The sequence below is a fragment of the Arvicanthis niloticus genome, chromosome 7, assembly GCF_011762505.2.
Source record: "Arvicanthis niloticus isolate mArvNil1 chromosome 7, mArvNil1.pat.X, whole genome shotgun sequence".
Classification (NCBI taxonomy): Eukaryota; Metazoa; Chordata; class Mammalia; order Rodentia; family Muridae; genus Arvicanthis; species Arvicanthis niloticus.
This window is the reverse complement of record NC_047664.1, coordinates 67,322,123-67,342,505: the sequence shown is the minus strand read 5'-3', so window position 1 is coordinate 67,342,505 and position 20,383 is coordinate 67,322,123. Positions and strand designations below refer to the sequence as shown.

The 20,383-nt window shown below is 43.4% G+C and overlaps 1 protein-coding gene and 1 long non-coding RNA gene across 2 annotated transcripts in view; one reads left to right on the top strand and one right to left on the bottom strand.

The window, feature by feature from the left end:
* Nucleotides 1-20,383, bottom strand: part of N4bp2 (NEDD4 binding protein 2) — a 126,622-nt gene that overhangs the window by 21,320 nt on the left and 84,919 nt on the right. The gene's annotated exons all lie outside the window — the stretch shown is intronic.
* The window catches only part of LOC143443117 (uncharacterized), a 10,178-nt gene continuing 999 nt past the window's right edge, over nucleotides 11,205-20,383 (top strand). The window contains exons 1-2 of the long non-coding RNA XR_013111863.1: nucleotides 11,205-11,376; nucleotides 19,587-19,811. This is a non-coding gene — a long non-coding RNA (uncharacterized LOC143443117). The remainder of the gene's footprint in view (nucleotides 11,377-19,586; nucleotides 19,812-20,383) is intronic.

Genomic DNA, 20,383 nt, shown 5'->3' with positions numbered 1-20,383 from the left:
GCTGGCTCTCTTGGGTGAGTTTTTTATTTTTCTTTGTTTGTTTGTTTGTTAGTTTTGCTTTGAGACAGTCTTACAGTGAAGCTAAGCTAGTCTCCAACTCTCAATCCTCCTGCCTCAGCTTCTCAAATGCTGGGACTACAGGCATGCACCAGCATACCTGGTTCCTTTGGCCTTAGACTGTAGACTCTCTGTGGGTTAGTTCTCAGTCTACCTAAAGAAGAACTGTGGCCAGAAAGTGTTTAGGGTCTTAGTTTATGGTGCCATTCGTCTTCTAGCCTACAGGGTACTTGGGCAAGTCCTCAGAGCCCAGTACTTCCTCCATTCTCAGATGCCGAAAGGAAACCCTCAGCTTTCACAACACTGCATGGCCTGGATTCAAACTCCCTTTACTATATCCTGCCTGAAGGGTTTATCTCAAGCTTTGCAGGTTAGAGGCAAGGCACATCCAGTCCAGAAATCTCCTCACCCCTTCTTACTTTCTCTAGTTTTTAAAAATATATATGTACAGTTACTATAAGTGAAGTAAAAATGAATTCTATTTTACCATTCCAACACACAAAATGTTGGAATACCTTCCTTCCTTTCTTCCTTCCTTCCTTCCTTCCTTCCTTCCTTCCTTCCTTCCTTTCAATTGTCCAGGCATGCCTGTTTTAAAATTTCATTTTACTTTTATTTCATGTGCAGTGGGGATTTGCCTGCATGTATGTCTATGTGAGGCTGTCAGATCCCCTGGAACTTGAGTTAGTTACAAGCTGTCATGTGGTTGCTGGGATTTGAACCTGGGTCCTCTTAACCACTGAGCCACCTCTCCAGCCCCAATGCCTTCATTTCAAATGGCTCACATTTCTCATTCATCATAAAAGCAGCATAGAAGTCAAACTTTTAATCGTCCTTTTCTAAGCAACTTACTGTATTTGCTGCTTTGGTAATATAAAGATCCCACGACTGGTTTCTAGCTGACAACACAAGATCACTGAACCAAGAGGATGAGGAGGGGATGGTCACACAGCATAGAGGCACACAGCACATCCATCATACAGATCAACAGCGGCAGTGACTTGAGCAGCTCCCGGAACTTCTAGAAAGACTACAGCCTGCTTTTCCAAGCTAGCACACAACAGCAAGTGTCTCAGTTGGTACTTCCCAAAAGCAATTTTCTTCTCATGAAAGGTACTGAAAATTCACCTTATTCTTGTCTGTTCAACAACCGAAGATTTCTCAGCCTTATATGCAAATAACCAATAAAACATCTAAAAACAACAAGGCAATACTACATCCTTTTGGACTTGATTAATTACCAACTCGCTGAATGTAATTATTTCACATCTTCTTCTATGAGGTCATAGACAAACACTACCCAGTTGCTACAACAATAAACTGAATGAATGACAACTTGTAGCTCTCAGGGGTGCGGTGAGAACCCTGCATCCTGTTACCTCACCAGGGATATGGTGGAGAACCCCAATGCCTGTTTCCGCACCAGACTGGACCTTGGTTTTCTTTTCTAGGAAATGGGGAAGAAGCCACTGCTGACTTCAGTTTTACCAGAAACCAACTGGCAAGATAAGAAGGTCCCAGCCTACACTAGAAGAAACAAACTGTCAAGCATCAGTAATGCTCTGGAAATCTTCCCAAGTAACTCACTAGCACCCCATTCTATAGGAAAAGAAAGGGGGGAATGATCAGGTACTTTCTCCTTGATAATCAATTTTTCCCTTTGCCTCCCCCAGAGGAATACTGGATCCCTCTACGTGCATGCAACACTTTAGCAGCCGCTCTCAACCTGTGGGTCATGACCCCCTTGGGGGTCGCATATCAGATATTTACATTACAATTCATAACAGTAGCAAAATTACAGCTATGAAGTAGCAACGAAATAGTTTTGTGGTTGGGGGTCACCACAACATGAGGAAGTGTATCAAAGGGCCGCTGCGCGTTAGGAAGCTGAGAAGCACTGCTCTGCAGGTATTACAGAAGGCACCTTCTGAAAACAGAAGCTCACACCCTTGATCCAGTCGCGTCGATCCCAGAAACTCATCTCAAGGAATCAATTCAGGACAAAGGAAAATCCTCTTCCATGTGCAAATGTCAATCACGACACAGAGGAGATCAGTCCTAATCACCACTGTATGGTTTCCCCGTCCTGGTGTTTGGGGACTGGTAGGAGAGAGCCTCATTTAATGGTTCTCAGATCACTTTATGTAAAACAACTGGTTCCCAGATCACCTTATGTAAAACAACTGGTTCCCAGATCACCTTATGTAAAACAACTGGTTCCCAAATCACCTTATGTAAAACAACTGGTTCCGTGCCATTTAGAGGTTTGTATTTTTAATAACATGGATTCCTGGACGCCCTTTCCAGGGCTATGGTGCGACACATAAGAATTAAAGCTCGCTGTGTGGTTTTGGCGTCCAGCCAGAACTTAGCCGAATCAACCTTACAACACTTGTCTGTATCCCAGAACAGCCTGAGAGTTCCTAGTGCAGACTGTTCAGAGGTTGCTCAGAGCATTCAAGCAGTTGCTGGGGTGACATGGCAGGTGAGCACAGAGGCCAAGTGTTTCTGTGACGCCACCCCCACCCCCTCCATCAAAGGCTTCCTTCTCTTGATCGCCTCACCCCCTAAGGTTGCCATGCTGCCTCTTAATTCCCTTTCAGGGTTCCCTTCCTGGATGCTGCTCCTCTCTAGTCAGAGCCCCTGGAGCCCCCTCCCTCACATTCTCAGAAGGTCTCTAGAAGAAAAGCAATATTGCTATTTGACTAACCTTGACACAGAGTTGAGAACCGGCTTCATAATTAGCACACCAGCCGCGCATACACTCCTAAAAGGAGGCCTTTCTAACCCAGATGAACCTGCAGTCTAGTTAGCAAGGGAAAGCAGGAAGCTTTGAACCCAGGCTTTCAATGACCTTAAGCGTCCAGACCCAGAACCACTACTTCAAGAACTCATGGTCAGAAGTATTCCAACTGGAGGGCAGGGATGGATTCTCAGCTGTATCTTGCAAGCAGTGCAACTAGAATATTGAAACGATATTATTTGACTTAAACAGAGTCAAGAAAAACACCTATCTCTCTGCCCTGGGTTCCAAGAACCTCTGTAACTCTGGCCACAGCCTTCAGATACCCCAGGTACTCACAAACATCTGCAGATGCTCAGAGGCATCCTGGCAGCGGGAGGAGCCGGCATGGAAAGGCTCAAAACACGGCTTTCTAATCTGTTCTCTTTTCTTCAGCTGTTAACACTATAAAATATCTACACTCTGTGTCTGGTGTATCACTGGTGCTCAGAAATGTTTATTTCCAGCCCTCTACCTGTTACCTCCAATTTCCCTTAAAAGGAACAATGTATTTAAAAAGGTAAGTTTGTAGAAAGCTTGCCCTTAGGCTAGTGATCACCTGGGAGAGTGATGTTTGTTGTTTGTTCTTGTTTTTGTTTTCATTTTCCATAGTCAAGTCCTTCAAGTCCTAAGGGCTGACCTTTCAGAGTTTATTGTAAGCTACTATATTAAGCACTTTGTATATTTTATCTCAACTGCAATCTTTTAGGATAGTAATTTTCAGTTATTACTACTTATTGTTACTTAAAGCTCTCTTATAATTTATTAACAACACAAAAAGGAACATTGAAGAACCTCAGTGACCTGTCTGAGGCTCCTAGGGCCCAGAAATCATAGAGCCAGGGTTCAACACGAGCCCTTTGACTCCAGGTTCTTGCTCATCTTACTGTGGTTTTAGATTCCAGTCTTCGTGGTCCAGGAATCATTGTAACACTCTCTAAGGGAGTGTCTGTGGAAACAACTGTTATGTGGCCCAAACAGCTCGCTCTCTGTACAAGGGAAGTTCTTCAAGGTCAGAGACTTGCTTATCCACCTGGTCAACCTCCCAAGAGGAAAGCCAGATGACTGAGAGTCTTTAAATAGGAAAGGAGACACAGAGGTTCCCCCAGGCCTTTCGCTGCATCCACAATATTCTAAGGAACACTGCTAGAGGCCTGAGGGGTATCACAAAACAGTCATGAGCACGCAGAAGGCGGCCCAAGGAGGCAAAGCTGGTTTAGTATCCCTGCAAATGGCTAAAAGAAGGCTTAGAAAACTACTGAATGTAGTCTCTTCTCATTCACCCTCCTCTTGGCCCACACCCTATCTTTCTAACCCTGTTCCTGCAGTGGGTAAGCCCCTGGACCAGTCTCTAACTGGGCCAATCAGTCTCCTCTTTATGGAAGGTCCACATGGCCCTCCAGGTCTACAACAACCTTCCGCTTCTCCATCGGCTAAGCCCCAATCCTTCCTAAGGCTCCCTCCTGAACGCTCCAGCTGGGGACCAGTACTCTTTTCAAAACCCTACAACTCTTAAAGCTTCTGTGACCCAGCTTCTTCTCCGACTGTTTCCTAACCGGTATCTTTCACGGTGATGACTGGACTTGAAGGTTCACCGAAGAACGGATTTCCTTATCTTTCTCTTCTCTTTTGCACAGCACCACCTGCTTGAACCCATCCATCACAATTTTAATTTAGTAAAGCACCTAAAACCAGTGATTTCCCAAGCTTCTGTTGTTGTGGGATGTTACAGCCCAGCCAATCAATTGGCAGTACACAGCATGAAACCGCCTAAGAAACTAAATTTAAATCTAGAAATGTACAGAAAGGGGCCACTGGGATTGAGAATAACTAGGAATTCTGAAATATGTTTTTTATTTTGATTTTTCTTTACCTAGCTAGATAACTTTAAAGCTGCTATCTGTGGATGCTGGAAGGTCCTTAGATTTTCGTCATCAAACACTGCTGCATGAAGTCTAAAGTCCCCACACAAGCAAGCTTGGACATAGTCCACCCCAAGAACAGGCCGTGTCTACACATAAGAATACCTCAGAAATCAAGACAATCACATTTTCAATGTGTCAGTCAGAACTATATGTGACCTTCCAGGCTCGGTGGCACACACTGTAACTCCTACACCTGAGACGTGGAAGCAAAAAAGGGTCAGGAATTCAAGGCCATCCTTGACTACTTATCAGCGAGCCCAGGCTGCCCAAGACCTCATCTCAAAACTAAAACATAGCAAAATGGGGAGAAAAATCAAAGCGCATCTTGTTAAGACTCTAGAGAGGGGGTACAAGGCAGAGCACACCCCCATCTTTGAGTTCGGTCTACACTTTACAACAGATTAAACAAAGTCATTACAATGTTCTGCCTAAAGAAAAAATATCTCAACAAAACAACAGAGATTCCTGAGACACCGAAGAAACATTTTTAAAGAGGCAAAAGTCTTACCTGTGGTAGAATGAATGCCATGTCTCAACATCAAAATGACTGACTCCGGAAGTCTAAGTAGCTCTCCACGCCTTGTAAAAGCTGGTGTACCTCAAATCTATCACTGGTGAGAGTTCCTCCTGGGGACTCTCTGTCTCTCCTCCCAAGGCACCCAATGAGTCCCTATTGGAAAAACTGCAATACTGGACTGGCAGAGTCCAGCCCGAGGTGGTGGACCTCTGTGTCCGAGGTGACCGAGGCAGCAGAAACAAAAGCGATTAGCAAGTTCCTGTGCAGAAGTGAGTTTCCTGTGGTTGGCTTCTCCACAGTGGGGTTTCGTCTGTGTGGGTTTTGGGGCGTGTGCGCATGTGCGTTTCCCTCCTTGAGCCTGTGAAACCTACCCAAGCAAGAGGCAGAATGGGGTTTTTGCTGTACCGCTGGATTTCTGTTTGATTATCGGTTCATCCTTCCTGGATTGTTTCTCTCTCCGCATTCCCTCCAGTTTCCACCCCGAAATCAACTACATACAAGTGAGGGAAGGAAGTGGGTGAAACTGGGATGATTCTTTCAGGAAATGAAACAGAGAGGAAAATCAATTTCACCGTCCTAGCCGGTCTCGGTTAATTTAAGCTTAAGTAAAAGCACTTAACTGAGAACTTAACTTCCGGGCTGAGGATGGAGTCAGTGGGTAGAGTACTTGCCTGGCCCTGTGTTTGTGCCCCTGTATTGAATAAAAACCATAGTTGGTGGCACACACCCGTTATCCCAACGTTCAAAGGGGCCGAGGTTTCCCAGGTATGATGGCACCTGCCTTTAATTCCAGTACTCAAGAGGCAAAAGCAGGCGGATCACTGTGAGTTCAAGGCCAGCCTGAACATAGAGAATTCTAGAACATCCAGAGCTACACAGAGAGTCTCTGTCTCAAAAAAAATTTTTTTTTTAAAAAGACTTTAAGGTCATCATCCTGAGCTGCACAAGGAGTTCACCACCAGCCCAGCAGGAGACAGCCGGTGCGTTCTCTGGATCACTCTGCTTTATTAATAGTGAGTCGTGTTGCTAGTATTAGTAACAATATAAAAATGAACAGGCCGGTAAGCATAGCGAAAGTCAAGTAACCGCCACAGAGCAGCACCTGGGCCGAGAGGTACTGGAATCTGAGCTGTTTTCAGACCCCTCTGAGTTTCATTATTTGCCTAAAAACACAACTGTACTTGTCCCTCCTCTCTGGGCCAGCCAGGTGTAGAGACCATCTGCAACAATGTAACCCACGGCCAAACTGCCCCAACTAGCCGTTTGCTGCTCCTGAAGTATTAACACCCCCACCCTCCCTCCCATCCCACACCCCTGCACCCTCGGTCCTGAGTTACTGTAAATGCTACTGCCGGGATGGTAACTTGCTCAAAATATCAGAGTACCAAAAGAGTAAAGTCAGTGATGTTCAAGTCAACAACACAAAATGGTGTTTAGAGCTGGGGTCCAGCCAGGGGCCCACGGGGACTTGAAATACTATTATGACCTAATTCTGTGTGAAGAGAAATGCACAGGACACAAGGTAGACAGAGTCTATTCTTATAGCGGGAAAACCCTACGGACAAAGATATTCAAATAAATTCAATCATTCCAAAGTATAGCAACTATTACAAAGGAATCAGAGCAATCAGGCCAGAGAGCAAGATACCCTAGAGACAGTGTGAGCTGCTCACACATAAGATAAAGCTTGAAATTGTAACACAGCTCTGAGTGAAAATTAGAATGCCCAAAGCGTTGACTTCGTTGTTGTTTTTAAGTTATCAGTACCAGGATGCCACCTGCAAAGATCTCATTATTTTTAATACCCACCCTTGAATTTTTTTTTTTTTTTAAATGCAACTACAGCTGTAATGGATAAGAAAGAGGCGGGGCAGGGAGGGGAAGAGAGTGCCAAATAGGCAAACAGCAAAAAGACCTTAAGGCAGACATGAGATTGGAGAAGTAAAAGGTTAAAAGTACCTACTAGCCGCCTAGGCAGTAGGTACTTTAAAGGGGATCAAATGGCACACGTCTCTAATCCCAACAGAGGTAGGCACAGCTCTGAGTTCAAGGCCAGCCTGGTCTACAGAGTGAGCTCCAGGACAGCCAGGACTACACAAAGAAACCCTGTCAGAAAGAGAGAGAGAGAGAGAGAGAGAGAGAGAGAGAGAGAGAGAGAGAGAGAGAGAGAGAGAGAAAGACAGAGAGAGAGAGAGAAGGAGGGAGGAAGGGAGGGAGGGAGGGAGGGAGAGAGAGAGAGAGAGAGAGAGAGAGAGAGAGAGAGAGAGAGAAAGAAAGAGAGAAAGACAGAGAAAGACCAGGCTTACAGATGGACGCACAGAAGCCTCTTTAAGGTACCCCAGTAGCCACTTACTAGTAAAGTAGGAACTTAGCCTCTAATGGACACACTGTCTGTCTCCAGAAAACTCCTGTGGGAAGCTTGATTACCACTGGAATATTATTAGGTAGGCAAAGCACAAATGATTTGCTGGCGAACCTCTTTCTTTGCCTCTGAGTTTGCGTTTCTAAGGGTGAGGGCAGCTGCTACAAACACAAACACCTTTGCCAGGTGAAACCAGTTAAAAAACAAGAACTCTCTCAGGAGGGTGAAGTAGAAGGATGGAATTCAAAGCCATCTTGGGGTACTCAGAGCATTTCCAGGCCAGTCTGGTTTGTGAGACTCTGTTTTAAAATTAAATAAAGAAATGTATGTATGTTGAAGTGAGGTCATAAAAAAGTGAACACAAAAATTAAGCTTAAACGAGAGTTGGGTTAAAAAGGAACGTGTCTGCCATGTGGTTCTAAGTGTTCTGGAAGCAGAGAAAGGGGCATAGAAAACTCAGCACACACTGGGTAAAAATGTGCACATAAAATCATGCTCAGTACTGTAATCCCAGTACTCAAGATGCTGAGGCAGGTGAGTCAGCCTGGGCTACAGAGGGATGTTGTTTCCCCAAACACAAAAGCAAATAAGCAACACCAGTTACCTAGCTTGGGATGGTGGTCCTCTGGCTCCTGGGTGCTAAGACGACACAGACACTTTGCCTCTGGGTTACCACAGGGAGGAAGGAAAATTGCCATCCGTAAGTGGCCAGCAGCAAGGTTTGTGACCCTAGGGACAGGTGTGACAGGGCAATGACATACCCTGTGTGTTTCACCAGGCTGTTCTAGTCCAAGCCAAATGAAGACTGACGTCAACTGTGCTTTGAGAAAGGCATCGCCAACGGTTTTTCTCACCCGGTTTCTGAAAGCTTTGGTGCTCTAAAGCCAAAGAGTCCAAAATGATCTACCTATTGGGGGGGGGGGGGGCTGAGTAGTTTTTCTCAGGGTACCAATGAGCTGTACCTCCTCTTGGGAGGAAAGTGAAGGACAAAGGCAGCTAGCTGCCTTCATGGACCAAACCTCCTCTTCCAGGTGCTTCTTCCACAGCAGGATCTAGATGCTCTAGGCTTCGTCCTTTGCGTATGGTCTGCACACTTGTGGCCACACTTCCAGGTCAGGCTGGGTTGAGTGTGTCCCAAGCCCCAGCACTCCTGCCCAGCCTGGAAGGAAGTGAGACGGTACTACCCACATCTGGCTGCAAGGTTCCTCTTTCCCCTTCCCTGGCTGACCAGGCTTCCTACCTGAGAGGCCTGCTCTCACTGCCTGGAAGAATGCCTCTCCCTCCCTCCCTTCCCCCCCCCCCTTGTTTGTGTTCTTTTAACAGAGTTAAATGGGGCTCTAAGGAAAGAAGGTGCCCGATCCCTTACATTTGAAACAGGACAGACGACTGTGCACAGAGCCATCCTCTCTGGATATGGCTTCTCACACTTTAGTCCAGCCTGGGGAGAGATGTAGGGAAACACTGGGGGCTCAAAATGGCAGGCAAGAAGGAAATCTTTCACTCCAGACAGAGCTGGGCCTCTGTGGGGAAGGAGGGACAGTCAGTAAGACAAGGCCAGTAGTCCATTGTCTTAGTTTCAAGCATCTCTCCCCTGAGATTCTGAGGCAGATATCAAGGGCATGGTAAAGAGGCAAGGACTTGGGCCAGTGAAATGGCTGAGTTGGTAAAGACACCTGCTCCCAAGGCTGACACCTACATTTGATCCCTGAAACCTACACAGTAAAAGGAGACCCATATACACACAGACCACCACACACACACACACACACACACACACACACACACACACAGAGGCCAAACAAACGAACAAACTGGCTGTAAAAATGAAGTCGTTAATTTAAACAAAAACATTGCAAAGTCATCCTTCACTATACAATGAGTTCACAACCAGCCTGAGATACATGAGCCCCTGTCAAAAAAAAAAAAAAAAGAAAGAAAGAAAGAAAAAAAAAAAAGAAAAAAAAAAGCCAAAGGCTTTCTCAAAAACACCTTCAGTTGGTTTTAAATGCTCTCTCTGGTAGGGTCAAAGGAGGTCTTGGTGGTTTTCCATCCAGATTTTGTTTTGTTTTGTTTTGTTTGTGTGTTTGTTTGTTTGTTTGTAATATGGCATCTGACTCTGTATTCTGCACTCAGGCATAGTGTGGTCTTATGTCAACTCTCTGCCAGCTGTTTTCCAGAGGCCTCTTGTATAACAACCACAGTTTGTAATAGACAGTAAATTTTGGAAGCCTTCAGACAGGTGTTGTTTACTGAGCTGTTTCTACTCTGAGTTTATATGATACCTCTTTTCTTTACCCAAAATTATTTTGGCTCAGTGGGGAGTGTTTGTTGACACTAACTCAGGTCTGTGAAGTGCTGCCTGAGGAGGAGAGCTCTGAAGGTGGGGGCTGTGCACTGAATCTTGTTTTAATGCTTTGAGTTTCCAGTCAGGGGATTAGTCAGACTGGAATTGTTCTAACTGGACTCTCCACGTAGTTATAAGTCATCGGATTTAGACAAAATTCCTTCTGGTTGGGAGATTTTTGTGATGAGGATTATAAAGTGTTGGCTCTAGTTAAGAGAAAAGATCTTAATTATGTATGCCATGTCATTTTCAATGTAAAGTTACACTCACATAAAATGCTCTTTAAAATTCCAAACATTTAAAATAACTTAGAAATCTCACGAATGATTTCCTCTTTGCAGTTTCTAATACATTACAAGGCACGGACTGCCGGACCAGATAAGAGTATCACTTCAAACACTATCTTGCTTCCCTCTTGTAGACATAACCATAAAACCATCATCCCCACTCCCCAGCCCCCCAGCCCCTACCCTCATTCTTCCCATCTGCTGTTTTTACACCAAGATGCTGGCTTAACAGTTGCATTGCTTTCCGTTCCTGGGATTCTCAGCTGCTGTTCTCACTTCAGTCCGTTTGCCTCATATATCTGCGTTTATCAGGCAAATATTTGCACCGTGATTCTTCAGATTGCAGGCCACCCTTCATGGCACTGCAGTCTAGTTGCAGAAGGTGACAGTAACCCTGACTGTCAGAGCCTATGTAGTCAAAAGACCACTCCCCAAAGTGGGCCCAGATGTGCTCTCCCCACGTAGTAGATATTAATCAGGCGGTTTCTAGAGCCCTTACAAATCCTTCAGGGGCAACATCATCATCATCATCATCATCATCATCATCATCATCATCATCATAATAAAGCACACAAGCCGTTCTCTACACAGAACAGACCACTGTTCGTTCAGCCACCTCATTCTCAGCTATAGCAGCACAGGACTGAGAAAATCAAATCCCGTCTATAAGGGCAAAGACTGGGCTCCACTGGTGACATCTTTAAAGAAGGGGCTCTGCAGGCCCTGGGAACAAATCCACACAAGAAATTCGAGGGGGGGGGTGGTGAGAGCAGCATTTTGGGGTCTGGTGTGTGAACACCTAAGGAGCGACTGCAAACTGCAGGCCACAGGCTCCAGCACAGCCAGTCTGTACGGGAGGAGGATGAGGCCTCCTCTGCATCTTCCCACGCTCCGACAGAACTCACGGCCTTGATACGGATCTTCAGTTTGGGCACAGACATCACAGGGTAACTGTAACCCAGCACATCTGCTCAGAGCACGGAGTGCACGGGCAGAGCAGGGAGAACCCTCACATGCTTTCATCTCAGAGTGACTGATGAATGCCATTCTGGAGGGAGCAGCCTGAAGCATGCACGGGGCAGTTTGGAAGTGTGGAGAAAGGGTAAGTTTGGGTTTGAACCAGACATATTTTAAAACTCAACTCCATTTCTGACTAAGAACAAGGCCCTGACCATCCCTTCAGCAAAAGAGGTAGCTCACTATCTAGCCTGGACAGACTGTATTAAAAACTTAAAAATTTAAAAAAAAAAAAAAAAAAAAAAAAAATGCCTAGTCTGGTGCAGTGCCAAGGCCTACAATCTACAGATCCCAGCAAGAGGAAGTGCGATGTGTATTTCAGCAGTCTAAGGCCCCTGTTTACACAGTGAGACCCATCTCATAACAATTAATTAATTAAACCTATACAGTGCTTGGAATGTGGTGGCTACACACTCCATGGATGCTGTTTCAGCTGCTCATTTGAGTTTTTTTGCCTCCTGGGACCCTTTCACACTCACCTTTACCTCACCTTAAATAACAACTTGTTGAATTGTAGGACTGGAGAAATTTTGGTGAGGATAAATTCACAGAGGCCTGTCCATCACAAACCAAAATGCAGTGTTGTATATCCACTGTCCACGGACGAAAGGGGCCCAGAAACTTTCAAATTAGCTTACTAATGCAATGACACAATCTATTGTACATAATATGAACATCATGGAACATTCAAGAATATCTCCTCATGTCATCGCACCGTGAACACTTAGAATATAGTTCTCGCCGGGCGGTGGTGGCTCACGCCTTTAATCCCAGCACTTGGGAGGCAGAGGCAGGCGGATTTCTGAGTTCGAGGCCAGCCTGGTCTACAGAGTGAGTTCCAGGACAGCCAGCACTACACAGAGAAACCCTGTCTCGAAAAACCAAAAAAAAAAAAAAAAAAAAAAAAAAGAATATAGTTCTCTTTCACTGGGCGAATATTTACTGAACTTTTTGTATTACTATTTACTAGACACTATGCTAGGCACTAGGAAGGCAGCATTTACTAACAAAGGAAAAAAAAAGAACAACTTGATCTTCTGCGTCTGCCTATGGCGAGAGTCAGCCATATATGTGTGTAATTCAATGATGCTTTATGCTTCAGTGTGCTGACTACTACTGGGAAGGAAAAGAAAGCAAGCAAGAATGAGGAAGCGTGGAGGCAAGGGAGACGGGGAGGCAGGGGAGGCAGGGGAGGCAGGGGAGGCAGGGGAGGCAGGGGAGGCAGGGGATGCTTCCCCTGTGGGGAAGAAGATAAAGTCTTTTGGGAGCCATCTTGTGCCGTTTTTGTTTACACAGATTCTTGACATCAGTATCAATCCCTTAATGGTAATTCATTGCTGTGCCCTGACCTTCCATGTGCCAACAGGAACCAGCTTCTTCTGCCAGGTCCTCTGACCCCTCGGCTGCGAATGGCAGCCCTGCCCCCGCAGCAGGGGACTCAGCTTATTTTGACCCTACCCAGCCCTCCTTTCAACTTACACCGTTCATATTTATTTCTGAGCCTCTTTTGTATATCTTCTCCAAATCCAGAATCTTTTTCCAGGAACAGACTGATGGCTTTCATCTAGACAATGGCTCGTGCACCTGGTGAGCAAGTCCCAGCCTCTGTCACAAGGCTGCTTTCTTCTCCAGCTTGCCAGTCTGTCTTGTAGAATAGTATCAGTGGGCACTGCTGAACTGTTTGCCGAGCACCTAACCTGCACACGTTACACGTGCACTTTTTATGAGTTTTCCTATTAATCACCCCAACAGTTACAAAGATATAACATTATCAGCATTATCTGGGTTTACAAAGGAAGAAACGGAGGAACAGAGAGTTTAAGTATCTAGCTTAGTATTTACTTTAGTATTACTTAAATACAAGATGGCCCAGCCTGACCCCAGAGGACCTCTTTGTTTGTTTCATAGTGATAGCCATTGAATCCGGCTACAGTCTGTGATACACTTGACTACAGGATACAGCCATATCCTTTAAATATTGTGAATTATCCCACATCAGACAGAGTACCTCAACCTCTGAAACTTGTCTTATCCTGAGTTCAAAATGGCTTGTGAGGATCAATTTTACACTTTAAAAACTACTATGAATATGTCTGCCTCATGCCTGTAATCCTAAAACTAGAGATGCTGAGGCAGGAGGATGGAGAATTTGAAGCCAACATGGCTGTGCAATAATGTCCTGTCTCAATAATGAAGAACCACTATTCTCATCACTGAAAGAGTTTCCTTTTCTTTCTCCTTTCCTTGCTCTTTTAAATAGTTCTCTCTCCCTCCCTCTTTCCCTCCCTCTTTCTCTCCCCTCTCTCTACCTCTCTTTCTCTCCCTCCCTTACTCTCTCACCCTGTTTCTCTCCCTCTCTCTCTCCCTCTCTTTCTCCCACTTCTCTGTTCCTTTTCTCTCTCTGCCCCCTCTCTTTTCCCTCTCACTTCCTGTGTGAGCACACAGGCTCAGCTTTCAGATACCCTCATTTTTAGGTACTATTTTTATGAGTTATTGTCACTGTACAACTAAGCAAGAGACGTTTCACCCTCGACCAAGTAGTTTTGCTTCAGTGTGAACCATGTGTGAAAATGGCTTTCATTTACTTTCTTGAAAAAGTTTTGGAAGCTTACAGATGTGCCTTCATTCATGCGTAAGGTGTGTCACTGCCTTATAAATGTCACACAACATAGATAATTTTTTTTCTATTTTGGACTACTTTTTCTACAATGAACTGATGGCTCACGATCTGAAGCTTGATGGCTCAAGCTCTTAAGTGAAGAAATGTGTTTTATATTAATCTCCTGGCGCCAGTTAATTTTTTATCTTAGAAATATCCACTAGCTATGTCTGTCTACAGAGATGGCTCCCTGGTTAAGAGCACCTTCTGGTCTTCCAGAGGACCCAAGTTCAATTCCCAGCACCAGGGGGGTATCAGGCAGCTCACAACCACCTGTAACTACAGCTCCAGGGGATATGACACCCTCTTCTGGCCTCTTCAGGCATGCACACACACATAAATAAAAAATATACAAATAAATCTTAAATAAGAGAAATGCCCACATGCTCAATTTAAATGATAAATATCATATCACTTAATTAAAAATGTGAATTCCCTTTCTTACATATGTAACTTTCAAGAGAAATCTCTGTATAAATGTCTAATTTGTAAACTAAGAGACAAAGAAATCAGAACACATCCTGAGTTGAAAATAAAATGACCAGTAGTATTTTTATTTGTTTTGTTTACATTTGTTTGTTTGTTTGTTTGTTTGTTTGAGACAGGGTCTCTCTCTATTGTGTGGTTCTGGTTATCCTGGAACTTGATATGTAGATAAAACTATCCTCAAACTCAGAGATCCTCGGAATGTACCACTACCCCTGGCTGAACCATAGTATGTTAATTACAAGTACCAGGCCAAAAAATACTTTTATACAAATATCCAGAATATGCTTAGATTTTAGGCCTTGCATAAATTTAGGTTTTGTTTTTCTTTGTAGACTCCACTCACTGAATTAGAACGGTTGTTATCGCCTGGGCAAGCAGCTGGCTCCTTCACTCTGTTTGCTTCAGAGAAAAGTTTCTGTCTGACCTGCTGGTGAATCTAGAACAGTTTGTCCAGAGCTTCGGAAAACTGACTTCAGATCAACCTAGCCTACACACTTTAAAAAAAAAAAAAAAATCAATTTGCTTTTTAAAATTTGGCACCAGGTGTCTAAACCAAGGCCTTGTGCAAGCACTCGACCACTGAGCTACCTTCTTTCACCCTTAATTAACTTTATGTCCTAGAACTTGTCCCATATAGATGATACATGTTAAGTCATTTTGATAAGAGTGTAAATCCTATTCTCTTCCTTGCTAATAGAACCTTTGAGGAGAGAAACACGCAGCAGCATATCTGTTCTTATTTATCAATTGCAATTCAGCCTGGAGATGAAATACGTAAACAGGTTAAAAAAAAAAAAAAAAAGGTCTCACATCATCCAACTGATATCACTGATATCACTTCTGGGGACAGTCAAGGGCTCAGTGAGCAAGTCCCCTAGAGCACTGGCCTGTACTTTCTTCTGGAAGGTATTGCTCTCCAGGCTTTCCTGCTACTGCCTCACACCCAAGATGCCAATGTCAACTCAGTAAATCACAGAATCTTTAGTGACAGTGTGCACACGATGTACTGCTCGGTGAACAAATGCCAGCTAAACCCTGTTTGTAACTGCATGAGCAAATCTACCTACGTTTCTTCTATAAACCCTTAGCATTGCTTTATCCCCAATATGGTTTGTATAACAACTAGTGATTTTATAGCCACTGAGTCTCAGAGGAAAATCGCTGAACCATAGCGGAGCACAGCAAAGTCATCTTCCCGTCATTCAACCTCTCTAGGGTCACGGTTACATGATTCCAACCAGATGTGAATTGCTTCTCCCAGGCAGACCCTCCCTCAGTGAGAAACTCCAGAGGTTGAGGATTAAACCTATTAGAAATTCTGTCTCAGCTATCCCTTAAAATGGGAGTCACAGCTGGACAAATCTGGGGCTATCTACCAATTTTATCTTCTTCTGGGAAGATGAAGAAGCGTTCAGAAACAAGAGAGTGGGGTTTCCGGAAAATTAATTCAGTGTCTGAGCTCAGAAAGAAAGCGGTAGTGGGAAATGCTCGATGCTCATTAAAGGAAAACATGTTTGTGGCAAGTGCAGCCAACGACAGCGAGATAGGGCTTCAAGCCAAACCCACATCTTATCATTGTTACTATTACCTAAGTTAATGTGACTGTGCATTCTATCATTTAGACGAAAAAGAAGTCTTCTTGTAACTCTCATAAATGGGCACTTTCTGTTTAAATTGCATTTAAAGTTTCAAGATAAGTCATAAATATCTGTTCATTTTTACTTCTTTTACTGCATACATCTTTTTATTAAAATACTTTTTCCAAATAAGACTTTTCATTTCTTAAATGTGTATGAAAAGCAAAGCAGTTTTTTTACCATTTGAACAACCTATTATTATGACGTTCATCATCCAAAATATAGTAATTTTTTTGCTAATTCCTGTCTTTTCATCTTTTAATTATAAAATTTCAAGCTTCCTTTCCCAAAAGTACTTTGAAAGGATTACATTAACATTTCTAAGCTTTATTTTAGTTTGGTTAAAAATCTTTATTTTTCAATTTATAGTTCACTTCTATAAATATTACCAGAATTGACCACCTTGCAAGATTACCATAAAACATCAAAGACCATCTGTATTTTATTTTGTAAGTGAAAAATTAGAAACTCAGAGAGGCTGAGCAACTTACACAAGATCACACAGCCAGAGAGAGGAACTCTGGGATCACTTGACTCCTGTCAAGTTACCCTCCCTCAAACCAAACAACTTTTCCAAATTAGCTCTTTATAATACAAGAGGTCATGCTGAATGGACAAGAGAGGTGCAAACTGACCTTTGACCTCTTCAACAGAGGTCATAGACTTACTAGAATAAAGGAGAGTTATGAAGTTATATGTTCAGTAAAATCCAATTTTTTAAAGAATTATTTTGATGTGTGTGTGTGTGTGCACCCATGTGCATGCATGTGTGCCCACAGGGGCCAGAAGAGGCATTAGACCCCACTTAAGTGGAATCATTCAAAGTCTTGGAAGAACAGCATATGCTCTTAACTGTTGAGCATCTCTCCAGCCCCCAATCTCAGTTTTTTATGAAAAAAAAAATGCATCCATATGTCTAAAGGCTAAGAATAATTATACAGAACAGTAGTAGGTAACTGAATGGTGACATTACAGATAATTCCTCTCATTTTTTTTTCTTTAGATTTTTGGCCTCTGCACATTTTTAGTAAATCAGTGAGAACAAACTCTGTAACAAGAAAGATAAATGTTCAAGTCCATCTCTGATCAGATTATCTAGTGTGTTTGATTTCACTTCTTTTTTTTTTTTTTTTTTTTTTTTTTTTGTGTCCCCTGCCCCCACAACCTGGAAATTTTTTTTAAGGCAGGTGTGGTTTCAATGTGTGTGTGTGTGTGTGTGTGTGTGTATATATATATATATAGATAGATAGATAGATAGATAGAGAGAGAGAGAGAGAGAGAGAGACAGTCCAATAAGCACAGTGTAGTATTTTAAGTGTGTTTTTTTCATTCTGGTCCAAGTAGCATAAAGAGTAGGTTTTGAGAACTCGGTGGAAAAAAAAAAAAAAAAAAAAAAAAAAACACACACCAAAAACCCCCACTTCTATAGTTCTCATTATCTCTGCATTGTCTTGATGCTTACCACAAAATAGCACCTGTTATTTCTAATTTTTTCTGGCTATGCCCAGGAGCCATTTATTATTTTTCTTGCTAAAACAAACTCTATGTGGAAAAGAAAAATGTAAAATGTCCCATACCAGGATGTGACTCATGCTGTCCGAAAATAATCTTCTACTTCTTGGCTTCCCCGCCTCCCTTGCAGCTAAGAGTGTCCATGTCATCCAGTTCAAGTCAATGAAAATCTGGAGGAAAATCTTGCTTTCTTCCTAGGCAGCACAGCCAGAAAGTATGTGCAGGGCCCCTGTCATTTTTTTTCTTCCTTTGAGGGTTAAATTAGACATGGAATACCAAGGGCTGGAAAGACAAGAGACCTGCAGAGACCAGCAGAAGCCTAGCCTTGCTGACCCGTGCATCACCTCTTATGCTTTCTGTCTGAGAGAGGATGAAATGGCTCGATTATATAAGCCATGTTTCCTTGTTCTAGTCACTGAAACTGAAGGCCTGTTAGTTATGTAGTTAAAATAGAAAAAAAAATATCAAATAAGAAAGATTTGAAGTTGATGCTACTAATATCTTATAAAATATAAAGAACCGGGGCTGGAGAAGATGGCTCAGAGCTTAAGAGCACTGGCTGCTCTTGCAGAGGTCCTGAGTTCAATTCCCAGCAACCACATGGTGGCTCACAACCATCCATAATGGGATCTGATGCCCTCTTCTCGTGTGTCTGAAGACAGCAATAGTGTACTCATATACATACAATAAATAAATACCTTTTTAAAAACAGTAAGAACTTAGGCAAACCCCAAGCTAAATAACCAACAGTGTAGATACTGGGTTGTTGTACAGGAAGGTTCGGTTGTTGTGTTGTTTTGTTTTGAGTCAAGGTCTCACGTAACCTAGGCTGTCCTTGAGCTCATAGCCAAGGATGACCTTAAACTTCTGATTCTCCTGCTTCTACCCACTTAGTACTGGGATAACATTCATGTGCCATCCATCTGGTTTTATCAAGTGTTGAGGATCAACCCCAGGACTTTGTGCATATTAGGCAACTACCAACTACATCCCCAGCCCATGTATGAGCATTTAAAAATAATATTCAGAGACTGGGAGGTACAGTTAGTCCAGCTCAGTAGTACAGAGCTGGCCTGACATGTTCAAGGCCCCTGGGTTTGGTTCTCAGCACCACAGATAACAGTCATAAATAATAATAACTATCATGGTAGTTAAGAAAATCATGTGCCTTATAAGAGCTACTCGGGAAGTGAGATGACAGGGAAGGGATAGCAGTAAAGGAGGCAGGACCAAGACTGAGTTTCCCTGCAACTACAGGGAGTTCAGAACATTTGAGAAACCACTAAGGAAACTATTTAAGGAGATAGGATTGACTGCCGATTACCTATCTCATCCATCCCCCCAACCCCATTTTCTAAATGATGGGCCACATAGGCTACATTCTTTTTACATTAAAAAGTATCAAATAACTGGACATGATGACTCCTGTCTATAAATCTAGCACTTAGGAAGCTGAGGCAGGAGGATCACCACAAGTTCATGACTATTCTAGGCTATCTAGTGAATTCTTGGCCAGTCTGGGCTATAGAATGAGATCCTATCTAAAACAACAGAACAAAAATACGCACGTACACATATAGTTTACAATAAAGTCACTCCGACAGACAGATATGCCTTTTTAAACCCCTGGAAGAATCTGTATCAAATAAAAGAAGATGTTTTGCTCCCTCCTGTCTACAAGACAATGCGAACCTTCTCAGCCCGTGTCTCAGCTCAGTCCTCCCCCAGCCTGTCCAGTCCATCACTTTGAACACACCTTTTCTTGCCTCTGTGTAGGTTCTCAGCACAGCTAAAAAGCCTTGCCTTTAGAGCAAGAATCAAAAAGCGAGAAGTAACGAGTTTTAACATTTTCATTATAAATAAATAATACATTCTTGGTGAGCATGTTGAGCACAGTGGTGTGCACGTGCTGACGTGAGCACAGTGGTGTGCATGGGCTGACGTGTCGCACGGTTCTCTATTAATATGCACATTTTAATATTTTATGTCTCAACTCAGAATCAGTCTAACAGCGGCCATCCTCTGCCTTTCTCTTGTGTGGACACTAGTCTGCTCCCATCAGCTTCCAGCCTTCCGTCTTCTTGAAATCAAGAGCCATGCCTTTGATTAAGCTGCTGAGTCCCTGTGGGAGAGACAGTTAATGATACACGCAAACACACTGTGACCACAGAGACCATGTTGGAAAACCTGAAATGTGGTGATGAAGAGATGAAGGAGATGAAGGTGAGAGAAATGATGACCCAGTTTCCCTACCAAATATTAATATGGCAGTGATACTGATAAGAGACAGTTCAGGAAAGCAAGCACCCACCACACAGATGGCTTGCCCTTCTCAGGATGGCAGAGCAAAGGAAAGTGAGCCGAGGACAATGCCTGTAGGAACAGGAATTCCGGAAAGCCGAGCAAGGGCACTGTCAGCTTTATTCTGTCTGCAAACTACTTAGGCGCCAAAAGTTGACTTGATGAATCATGCAAGACCGTGAGCCAATAACATGCTGGTAGGAACTCTTGAGGACTCTGACAAAAGCCCAGTGTCAAAGTGGCCTTATGGGACAGCCAAGGAGGCCTGGTACGCAGGAGGAAAGGCTGTTCCTAGCACTGTGGTGTCATAAATACCAGCTGTACTTCTCTATTTTTAATTGTGAATATTAGACACCCAGTAGACAGAAGAGCAAAAGTAAAATCAACCGTATTAGCAAAACAACGTCCCATCGAATGTGCAATTTAGGAAGAAATTACTCACCTCTTGTACACATGTTTAACTCCCTGTCCTGAGCCATAGAACATCATTTTTA